The sequence below is a fragment of the Bos javanicus genome, chromosome 19 (assembly GCF_032452875.1).
Source record: "Bos javanicus breed banteng chromosome 19, ARS-OSU_banteng_1.0, whole genome shotgun sequence".
In the NCBI taxonomy this organism is placed as follows: Eukaryota; Metazoa; Chordata; class Mammalia; order Artiodactyla; family Bovidae; genus Bos; species Bos javanicus.
The window spans coordinates 57,582,568-57,593,762 of record NC_083886.1 but is presented as its reverse complement, the minus strand read 5'-3'; the positions used below and the strand labels follow the sequence as shown (position 1 = coordinate 57,593,762).

Genomic DNA, 11,195 nt, shown 5'->3' with positions numbered 1-11,195 from the left:
CCAGGCAAGAGTACTGGAGTGGGGTGCCATCGCCTTCTCCTTAGTTGTAGCAAGTGGGATCTATTTCCCTGATCAGTGATAGAACCTGGGCCCCCTGCACTGGGAATGTGGAGTCTCAGCCACTGAACCACCAGGGAAGTCCCTCAGTTAGTATTAAAGGGGCAAAGGCTAATGAGTGTCCCAAGTACACGGAAGATGATCACCACTATTTTCCTTAATGACTGAATGCCGGATAAATTCCAGCTTGGTGAATTCAGATTAGATCCAAGTGAAAACTTTCTGATGTAAACTTAAGTACTGGAATGGGTTACCGAGGTCACAAAATCTTTCAGTTTGGTGATTCAGTACCCTTTTGATTGACAGAAGATTGGCGGCAAGTGGGTGACCTCTCTTGGCTCCATATTTATGCACGGTTACTGTGTTAACAGTAGAGTAACAAATAGCCCTGTTTATCTACTAAACAGGTGCGTCCTGGGACTTGAGCAGGTTTAAATTTCCCCAGTGGATCCTGGATAAATATATATGTATTTTACAGAATAGAAACTGGACTCCAGGAGGCCAGCGGGGAGAATGCAGGAAGGGACCCTTGGCTTCTGATCATTGTCTCCTCTAACCTGTCCTCCGGCCCCTCCAGCAGCTGAAGGCAAAACTATGTGACCCAGAGTATCCCTGTCCGGGAGGAGAGCAGAGGCCCTAAACCCTCGGGGAATGTTGGCAATGCGGGCTTGGCACACGGGGAATGTGGGGAATGAGTCCACAGTCCAGAGTTCAGATCTCACAGTTTGACTTTGCCCCGCCCTGACAGCGTCTGCCTCATATGAGGGGCTCTGCGTGGGGAGCTGTGAATCCTGCTTCTGAATCATATTGCTTTTCTGAGCCCGTGGGTCTTATTATAGCTAAGAAGACTTCACCCAGTCTGGCTCAGGCCGCAGAGAACTAAATATGCTTTCAAAATACTCCCTCCACTTGGGGTCCAACACGAACTCACAGGCAGCTGTCTTTACTACCTCAGTGTCTTCTGCCCTTCAAAACTCATTTCCCTCTGAAGTTGATTTAAAAAAAAAAAAGGAAGTATAGTTGATTTACGATGGTCTGTTAGTTTCAGGTGTAGAACAAAATGATTCATTTATATATATATATATACACATATTCTTTTTTGGATTCTTTTCCCTTATAGATTATTACAAGATATTGAGTACAGTTCCCTGTGCTATACAGTAGGTCCTTGTTAGTTACCTTTTTGTTTTTGGCATGTGAGATCTTAGTTCCCTGACCAGGGATCGAACCTACTTCTCATTGGAAGTGTGGAGTCTTAAGCGCTGGTCTGCCAGGGAAGTCCTATTTTATTTTTAGTAGTAGGTATCTGTTAATTCCAAACTCCTAATTTATCTCTTTCCCCTTTGGCAACCATAACTTTGATTTCTAAGTCTGTGAGTCTATTTCAAACAAATTTTTTCAATATTGAAAATTTCTGGGAAGATACTCAGGAAACTAGCATATTAGTTGCCCCACAGAGGGGAACTATGAGATGAGGGGTGGGAGGAAGACCTATTTTTCACCCTTCTTTGTTTCTTTTGAATTATTCATGTGCATGAATAGGTATATTCCAAAATAAATATGATAATTTTTTTAACAAAAGGTTTATAAAACTCTGTGTGGAATTTCACTTAACTCCTTTTTTATTTTCTTCTTTAAAAAAAAATTATTTATTTTTAATTGAAGGATAATTGCTTTACAATATTATGCTGGTTTCTGCCATAATGCATGGATCAGCCATAGGTATACATACATACACCCCCTCCCTCTCACATCTCACCCCTTCCCACTTCTCCAGATTGTTCCAGAACCCCAGGTTGAGTTTCCTGAGTCATACAGAAATTCAAAACTATGGAACACTTTACAAATTTGCATGTCATCCTTGCACAGGGGCCGTGCTAATATTCTCTGCATTGTTCCAATTTTAGGATGTGTGCTGCCAAAGCACACCACTTAACTCCTTTTCTTCCAAGTCAGATTTTTCCCTCCGTCTTACTCAGCTCCCGATTTCACAAGGACTGCATCTGCCTTTGACTAAACACTCACCGTGGCCTAGGCGTTGGGCTCAGCATCTTCTGTTCATTATCTCACTTTCTGGTTGGGATTCCTTGCTCTCACTGCCAAGGGCCCAGGTTCAATCCCTGGTGGGGGAACTAAAATCCCACAAGCTGCATGGCATGACCAACCAACCAAACAAAGGCACAAGTCAGTGAGAAGTTTCTCTAGTTACCCAAATTCTACAGGTGAAGAAACTGAGGCTTCGAGAGAGAGGTCCCATAGCTGGTAAGTATCAGGTCTGCTACTCAAACATGGGTTTAATTGACTGGGCCCCAGTAAGAATCTGCCTGGAATGTGGGAGACACGGGGTTCGATCCCTGGGTCAGGAAGATCCCCTGGGGAAGGGAATGGCAACCCACTCCAGGATTCTTGCCTGGAGAATTCCATGGACAGAGGAGCCTGGCAGGCTACAGTTTATGGGGTCCCGAAGAGTCGGACACGACTGAGTGACTAACATTTTCACTTGTTTTTTAAAGAGTGCTTTATTGGTATTTTAAAAATCTTTATGTATTTATTTATGGCTGTGCTGGGTCTTCACTGCTGGCACAGGCTTTCTCTAGTTGCAGCAAGGGGGCTCCTCGAGGTGGTGGTTTCTCCTGTTGTGGAGCACGGGCTCTAGGTGCACGGGCTTCAGTAGCTGCGGCTCCTGCGTTTAGTTGCCCCTCGGCGTATGGAATCTTCCACCAGCAGGGATCGAACTCACATCCCCTGCACGGGCAGGCGGATTCTTAGCCACTGGACCACCAGGGAAGCCCTGGGCCCCGCTTGTCACCCTCACAGCCTGCTGCCTCCGTAGCTGAAAGAACAGTGATGTGTCAGCTGCCAAACTTATTAGGAACTTTCTCACAAACTCCTTTGTCAAACAAGCCCTTAAAAGCCGCAAACGTGATGAAACAGATTTAATGCACATTCTTCGGCCAAAGGAAAGCTGGGTTCTCAGTACATGTGTCTTTTCGTGTTGGGGGCACTGATTATTATGCAGAACGACTGACTCATGGGCTTATCGAAGTCTTGAGCCTCTGATCCCCCGCAAGCAAATCCTGAGCCAGGACCCTCTCAGTGGGACACATCTCAGGCAGCATTCAAATGGAAAAGGGGACACTTCTGCTTCAAGTTTGAAGACACCACCAGTACGTGCACCAGCCCTATATCTGGCTGAAGCTGGAAAGCTCTCGGGCTCAGAGCAAAGCTGTGAGAATCTTAAAGGCCCCGTGAAAGGACAAGTCCCCGCATAACTGCTAGTTTCTATGGACACAGAAGAAAAGATGGGATTGCAATGAAAAATAGCTAAGCAGCCAGCAATTCGAGATGAGGCCGCAGAAGGCCAGGTGGACTGACAGCTGACAGTATATCACACACTCTCATGAAGCCCCTATAACCCAAAGATAGCAAAGAAGTTTTATAAAGAGCCATCAATTGTTCCAAGTTTTTGTGTTGAAATCAAGGGAAGGATCTGGTCATCACCCTTAAATAAACTTGCCTTGCTTCATGTAGCTTATTCACACCGTTAGGGAGAGGATATGTGAAATACTTTATATAGTTTTGCAGCATAAAAGCATCTTCACAGGGAATTCCCTGGTGGTCCAGTGGTTAAGACTATGCTTGCATTGCAGATATTCAATCCTTTGGTCGGGAACTAAGATTCCGAAAGTCAGATACTGCAAGCCACGCATCTTCACATGCATTATCTCATCTAACCCAGGATCTTCATGTGCGTCATCTCATTTGATCAAGAGTGGGTCCTTGTCCACCTCCAGTCCAAGTACCTCTCTCTCCACCCCGACTCCCCAAGCAACCACCTTCAATGGGCTGCCTTTGCATAACAGACCCTGGGAAACAGCAGCAAGGAAGGTTCTTGGTCTGAAGGTTCTGTCCAAGGTCAAGTGTTTTGGGACACATGTTGTTGTTGTTTAGTCACTAAGTTGTGTCCAACTCTTTTGCAACCCCATGGACTGTAGCCCGCCAGGCTCCTCTGTCTGTGGGATTTCAAGAATACTAGAGTGGGTTGCCATTTCCTTTTCCAGGGGATCTTCCCAACCCAGGGATCGAACCGTAGTGTCCTGAGGCTCCTGCATTGGCAGGCAGATTCTTTACCACTGAGCCACCAGGGAAGCCTTTGGGACTTATATTTGATTTTAAATAACGAGGGTCACAATGATTCAGTGTTAGCACCAACACAACATTTAAGGAAGATTCTCCCACCTTCCTTCTCAAAGTTTGTATTCGTGATGCTCTTGAAATTAGCCATTTCCAAATGGGAGCGACCCCTGAAGTGAGCCATGTGGAAGCAAAGGGGAAAAAGACAGCCTGAGCCCTGGGAAGCTCTCCTTTCTCAGTGCTCACCCATGGCCCTGGCAGATCCTAGCGTGATGCTACCCTCCAGGCTATGCAGGACTGATTGCCACCATTCCAGTGCTGCCACCCTGGGAGTCTGACTCCCAAGTAATAATCAAGACTTCTAGACAAAATCGCAGCTAGAGATGTTCTGTGGCTGAAGGAGTCTTTCCATGAGACATGGAAACTTCTCTTAGAGCAGTGTTTTTGTTTCTTTGTTGTTTTTTTTTTTTTACTTATGTTTATTTTTGGCTGCACTGGGTCTTCATGGCTGTGCCCAGACTTTCTTTAGTTGCAACGAGTGGGGCTGCTCTCTAGCTGTGGTGAATGAACAGGCTTCTCATCACAGTGGCCTCTCGTTGCTGGGCGCAGGCTCTAGAGTTTGGGCTCAGTAGTTTGTGGGGCACGGGCTTAGTTGTTCTGCAGCAAGCGGGATCTTCCCACACCAGAGATCAAACTGGTGTCCCCAGCATTGGCAGGCAGATTCTTAATCACTGGACCACCAGGGAAGTCCTAGAGCAGTGTTTTAAACTTTTTTTTTTTACAAAAAATTTCCCCCAAGAGGGAAAAAGTAAACTGAATTTCTCCTTCATGAAGGAAATTAAATACTAAGAAATAAGATTGTACAGGGTAGAGTTGAGTTTTGGAAGACCACAAACTCTTACAAAATCTTGTTTTTTTCATCTTCCAAGAACTGATTTTTCCCCCCTTTAGGAGCAATACTTCTTTCAGTGAGAATTCATTTGGTAGGGGAAATTCAAACGTTTATGTTTCAGGAACTTAATTTCTCCCCCTAGATGACCTCTTAAACATCATTCTTAACTTGGGAATTATGAGTTCTATCAAGCAATTGATATTACAATGCCAAATAGAAAAATAGAAAACTGTGTGTTTTTCCTTATTGAGTTTTTTCCTCCGCTTCCCCCCATCCCCCCAAATCAGGTAAATTTGGTCTTTATCACTTTTTCAGTTTCTAAATCTTCAACTACACATGAATAACTTGAGCCAAATTGTTCTTCTGCAACTATGGAATAGCCTGGATTCCCCTGGGTGTTTATCGAGGATAAAGAAAACAAAGACAGCTACATACTGTACCTTCAAGTTAAGCCAGGATTTTCCCTTCCAGTCTAGAAGCCGAAGGGGCACGTTTGAATCGATTGGGATCCGGAGGGCGCGGGGGTGCAGGCCCCAGGAATCTGCTCCCCCACCACATGTCCCCTCCCCTCGTAAACTGGGCTTAAGCTCTCAGACAGGGTGTGTTGAATGACAAGCTTAGGACTTACCTTCGGTCCTCAACCCACAGCCCATTTATTACGTGATCCTAAGCAAAACCATTTGGCCTGGTTGTCCTACTTCTCGGCCTTCTAGGCTACAGATACGATAAGATGTTAATCACCTCTGTAGGCCATTTCACAGGGATGTCCTAGGTCATCATCGAAAAAACGCTCTGTTGTTGTTTTGCCGCTAAGTCACGTCCGACCCTTTGTGACCCCCTGGACTGAAGCACGCCAAGCTGCCTTGTCCTTCATTATCTCCCAGGAGTTTGCTCAAATTCATGTTCATTGAGTCAGTGATGCTATCTAACCTTCTTATCCTCTGACGCTCTCTTCTTTTGTCTTCAATCTTTCCCCGCATCAGGATCTTTTCCAATGAATCGGCTCTTCGCATCAGGTGACCAAAGTATTAGCGCTTCAGCATCAGTCCTTCCAATGAATATTCAGGGTTGATTTCCTTTAGGGATGGACTGGTTTGGTCTCCTTGCTCTCCAAGGGACTCTAAAGAGTCTTCTCCAGCACCCCAATTCAAAAACTTCAATTCTTTAGCATTCAGCCTTCTTTATGGTCCAACTCTCACCCAAAGGAAAGGTGGCAAGTGAATTCAAGGGTTTATTCTGAGAACAGCAAATAGACCTGAAGTTCAGTCCAATAAAGACATTCAGGCAATACTAAAGTTCGTTTGGTTCTGAACAGCACAGTCACCACACCCATGATAAAATCAAAACAAAACCAAGGCAACAACCTGTGTTCGTTGGCAGTTACACCCTCGGTGACCTGCTCAGGCTTGGGGCTGTCTTCTCCTGAGCCCCGGAGTGCCTCCCTGGGGGCACCTGCTTTCTGAACTGACATTGATCTTGCAGTCCTTACTGCGCCAGTGGGCCCCTGAGGCTGGGCCCCTCAGGTGGGCAAGGTGGTGGGTGGGCAAGGTGGGCTGAGGGGTGTGGGCAAGGTGGGTCACACCTGAGGGGTGTGACACCACTAACCTGACAAAGGATTGTCCAGAGCTCAGCAGAGACACCTGGAGGGGTAGTCCCAGGTGTTTCCCTCAGGCAAATCTGCCCTGCTCCTTCTTTTTTTATTTTTAATGTTTTATTTAGGATTTATTTTGGCTGTACTGGGTCTTAGTGCTGGTGCATGGTATGAGGCTTCTTAGATGTGGCATGCAGACTCTCAGCTGTGACATGTAGGATCTAGTTCTCTGACCAGGGATCGAACTGCACTGGGAGTGAGGAGTCTTAACTACTGGACCACCAGGAAAGTCCCTGTTCTGATCTTTCTCTAAGGCTGGTGGGTCTTGAGAGTCCCATAGCTAATTTGCTTCCATCTACATGTCCTGACCCTGGAAGTGGGACAAGCTCCCTGGGGAGAAATGTCCATCACTGTGAGTGGATGAACCTCGGTTCTAAGGGGCTGACAGGTGGTTTGAGCCTGAGCTGAAGGGCTGGGAAAGACCTCGGTGGCACTTGATCCCTAAAGGACTAATTTTCTGGAAAAAAAAGGGTATTCTACTTTCAGATATTGACAGCACCTCCAGACACTAACCAGTCACCTCATATGTTTCTGCCCCTGACCCAAAAGGACCATAGATGAGACGATGCAGGTGGATGGATTCAAATCCATCTCTCCTCTTAGAAAATGAAGTAGCATAAGCCTTGTTCGGGAAGGACCTTATAGAGGAATCTGAAACTGGTAATAGTTTTTCCTCTGGAGGCATTTTCTGTCATTCTCAGGCCAACCGCTCACCTCTTGGGTCACCTGCAAGTGATCAGATTCTAGGGTCAGGCAGGTGTCAGTTGCGTTAAGACTCTCAAGACCGATAGCATCCCCTGGTGGTCCAGTGACTAAGACTCTGTGTTCCCAATGCAGGGGGACTGGGTTTGATCCCTGGTCAGGGAACTAGATCCCACATGCTGCAACTAAGATCCAGGGTGGCCAAATAAATATTTTTTTATATATATATTTTAAAAGACTGATATCATTTAAGCCAAACTGACCATTTGGGTTAAGGTATTTATCCACTACAGGAGGCTGTATAGTGAAGCATTTAAGAGCCTGGTTTCTGCACCACATGACCCAGCAATCTCACTCATAGGTGGCTATCTACCAAAGAAAAACACGTCCACACAAAGACACACATCTGCACGTGTTCATAGCAACACTATTCATAATAGATGAGGAGTGAAAAGCGCTCAAGTGGCCACCAGCTGATGAATGGGTAAACAGAACGTGGCCTATCCATATGCTAGAAGATTACTCTATAATGAAAAGGAATGGAGTGCTGGTATATATCATACCATGGATGAATCTCAGAAACATGGTGCTGAGTGAAATAAACCAGTCACAAAAGATCACAGGCTGGGACTCCCCTGGTGGTCCAGTGGTTAAGAATCCACCTGCCAGGGGACACGGGTTCAATCCTGGTTCATGTGGAAAGATTCCACATGCTGTGGAGCTACTAAGCCCCTGTGCCACAGCTACTGAGCCCGCAAGCCCTAAAGCCTGTGCTTTAGAGAGTAGCCCCTGCTGGCCGCAGCAAGAGAAAACCTGCGCACAGCAATGAAGACCTCGTGGAACCTAAAATAAATAAATTTTTAAAGGTCCCAAGCTGTATAATTCCAATTACACGAAATGTCCAGGATAAACAAAGCCATAAAGACAGGAAGTAGACGAGGTTTACTGAGACTGGGGGAGGAGGTTGGGGACAAATGGAATTGAGTGTTAGGGGCGACGGGGTGTCTTTTCGGGGTGCTGAAAATGTTCTCTAATTGGTGTGGTGACGTGGCGCAACTCTGTGAACATACTAAAAGCCATTGAATGACACCCTTTGAATGAGTGAATTGTATATGACATATGAATTATATCTCAATAAAGCTGTTTGAAGAAAAAAAAAAAAACTTGGCCTCTAGAGCCAGACCGCCTGGCTTGAATCCTGCTTGGTCACTTATTAGCCCTGTGATCTGGTGGTAAGCTACTTGGACCCTCTGGGCCTCACTTTTCTGACCTCTGAAATGGGAATGATAGTATTTCTATCCTCACAGGGTTATTATGAGTTATATGGAGCAGACAGTGCATAGTACATAGTAAACCCTACACAAGGGTTGACAATATTAACCTTGGGTTAACCTAAAGGTTAACTATTATGATATTATCAGTCACATGTGTCTCCCAGGACATCCCCTAGCTGGTTATGAGACTCAGGTCTCTGTAAGAGGATGCTTAGAAAGCATGAAGTCAGAAGCAGGTGCATATTCTTGTAGGTACTTCATCAGACCTTGGAAAGCCCTTCATTCGCTCATTTGTCAAAGTCATGAATATGTGCCAGGCACTGTTCTAAGTGCTGGGAAAGCAGAAGTGACCAAAATAGATTCAATTTCCTGTTCCGATGAGGCTTGTGTCCTCATGGAGGAGACAGACAATGAACAAATAAACAAGAAAATATAGAAGATAGACATCAGTACTCAAAAAAAATTTTTAAGGAACTTTTCTTATGGTTCAGTGGTTAAGACTGCATTTCCAATGCAGGGGGTGAGGGTTGGATCCCTGGTCCAGTAACTAAGATCTCACATGCCTCAAAGCATGGCCGAAAAGTAAAAATAAATAAATCATTTGAGAATGTGTGTGTTTTTTTTTTTAATTGAAAAACTAGTGGGATCTTGACTAGGGGCATGTCAGATTGGGAGTCAGAATCATCCACCCAAGCTGCTCCCAGATTCCTGACTCATATTAATAGAAACTGTTTGAGATAATAGATGCTTACTGTTTTTGAAATACCAAGTTTAGGGGAATTCCCTGGAGCTCCAGTGGTTCGGACTCTGTGCTTTCACTGCCGAGGGCCTGGGTTCAGTCCTTGGTCAGGGAACTAAAATCCCACAAGCTGCATAGCAGCGTGACAAAAATAAAAAACCCACCAAACTGCAGGCAATTTGTTACACGGTAATAGATAGCTAATACATCATAGCGAGCACCTGAGATTTTAGTCTAAGTATGATGGGAAGCCATGCAAGGATTTCAAGCAGGAAAGTGATGTGATGTGTGTCATGCTATGAAAAGATCCCTCAGGCCACTGTGCAGATTGGATTGGTGGGCTGGGGGGTTGCTGGAGAAGAAAACAGGGTCCTAATTAGGAGTTGTTGCAGTAGTACAGCAGGTGTTGAGAGTGGCCTGGACCAGAGTGGGAGAGTTGGAATGAGAGAAGTGGATGAATTAGGATGGTAGTTTGGAATTAGAGCCCGTAGAGTTTGCTGATAGTCAAATACAGAAAGTGAGGAAAGGGAAGGGATGAGAGACAGGTTTTAGCTGGAGCAGCTGGGTATTGCTAGTGCCACTTACTGTGCAGCGGGGACGTGGAAGAAAGGAGCCGGTAAAGGAAAGGGGCGTGAACTTGGCTTTGAATGCTTTAAATCTGAGATGCCTGTGGGGCTGCCCTGGTGGTCCCGAGGCTAGGGGTTCACATGCCTTGCAGCCAAAAAAAACAGATCGTAAACAACAGAAGCAATACTGTAACGCGTTCAATTAAGACTTGAAAAATGGTCCACATCAAAAATATTAAAAAAAAAATAAATTTGAGATGCCTATTAGACATCTAAGTGGAGCTGTTAAGTAAGTGAATCTGGGGTGAAGAGGAAAAATTAAGCCTGATATAAGTGTGGGACTCACCAGCATATACATGGCATTTAGGATGGCAAGACTGAATTTGACCAAGTGATGTGACTTACATGAGACTCGAGCAGAGAGAAGGTCCTCCCTACTCTGATATCTGGGGTGCTGAACAGAGGAGGAGCTAGTAAGGGGGATTGAGAAGGAGTAACCAGTGATGTGGGAGGTGAACCAGAGTGACCCAGAGGCCAGCAGAAAAATGTATTCTTCCGAGAGGGGCGGAGCACACCAAGAGTAGCTGTTTATGTTTCAGGAAGCACGTCTGTTATCCTCTGCAGTCCTAACTGCTCACTGACAAACAGCACTCCTCTGCAGGATGTTTTACTGTTTCTGTAAAGCGCTCCATCCTGTTTGATTAACGTGCGCGCTCTGTAGATAAGCCAGTGTTCTCCTGCACTGGGAGGAAGCTGGTTGCCTCCTCCCGTCGGCATATGCCAGAGTAGAGGACCCCTGTGACAGCTAAGTAAATGTTGTTCAGGATCAGCAGGGATTTCCTTGGTCTTTTTAGATCTAGACAACATTAACTTGAACCCTGTTCGAAAGAATTCTCTGCAGAATCTTGTGTTCTCATGAGCTTTTCTGGTTCCCAGCTGAACTGGTTACCTTCAAGGATTCTCCCACAATTCTACTGGTGGAGTTCCATTGTCCATACCCTGCCCCTTAATTTTCACTAAGCCAATCACTCACACAGGCATCTTTATGAGTACATCTCTCTGTTGAAGGATTGCAGAGATGCAGGGGTTTATATTGTAGAAATACCAGCAACTGTATTGTATTTATGTACTAGCCTCCTTCCACAGCTTGCTGGATCTTAGTTCCCTGAACCTGTGCTCT

General features: G+C 45.4%; 1 non-coding gene across 1 annotated transcript; it reads right to left on the bottom strand.

The window, feature by feature from the left end:
* Nucleotides 1-1,881: 1,881 nt before the first annotated feature.
* LOC133233088 (U6 spliceosomal RNA) lies at nt 1,882-1,984 on the bottom strand. The gene has a single exon (XR_009731570.1). It is a non-coding gene; the product is annotated as a U6 spliceosomal RNA (small nuclear RNA).
* Between the last annotated feature and the right edge of the window lie 9,211 nt (nt 1,985-11,195).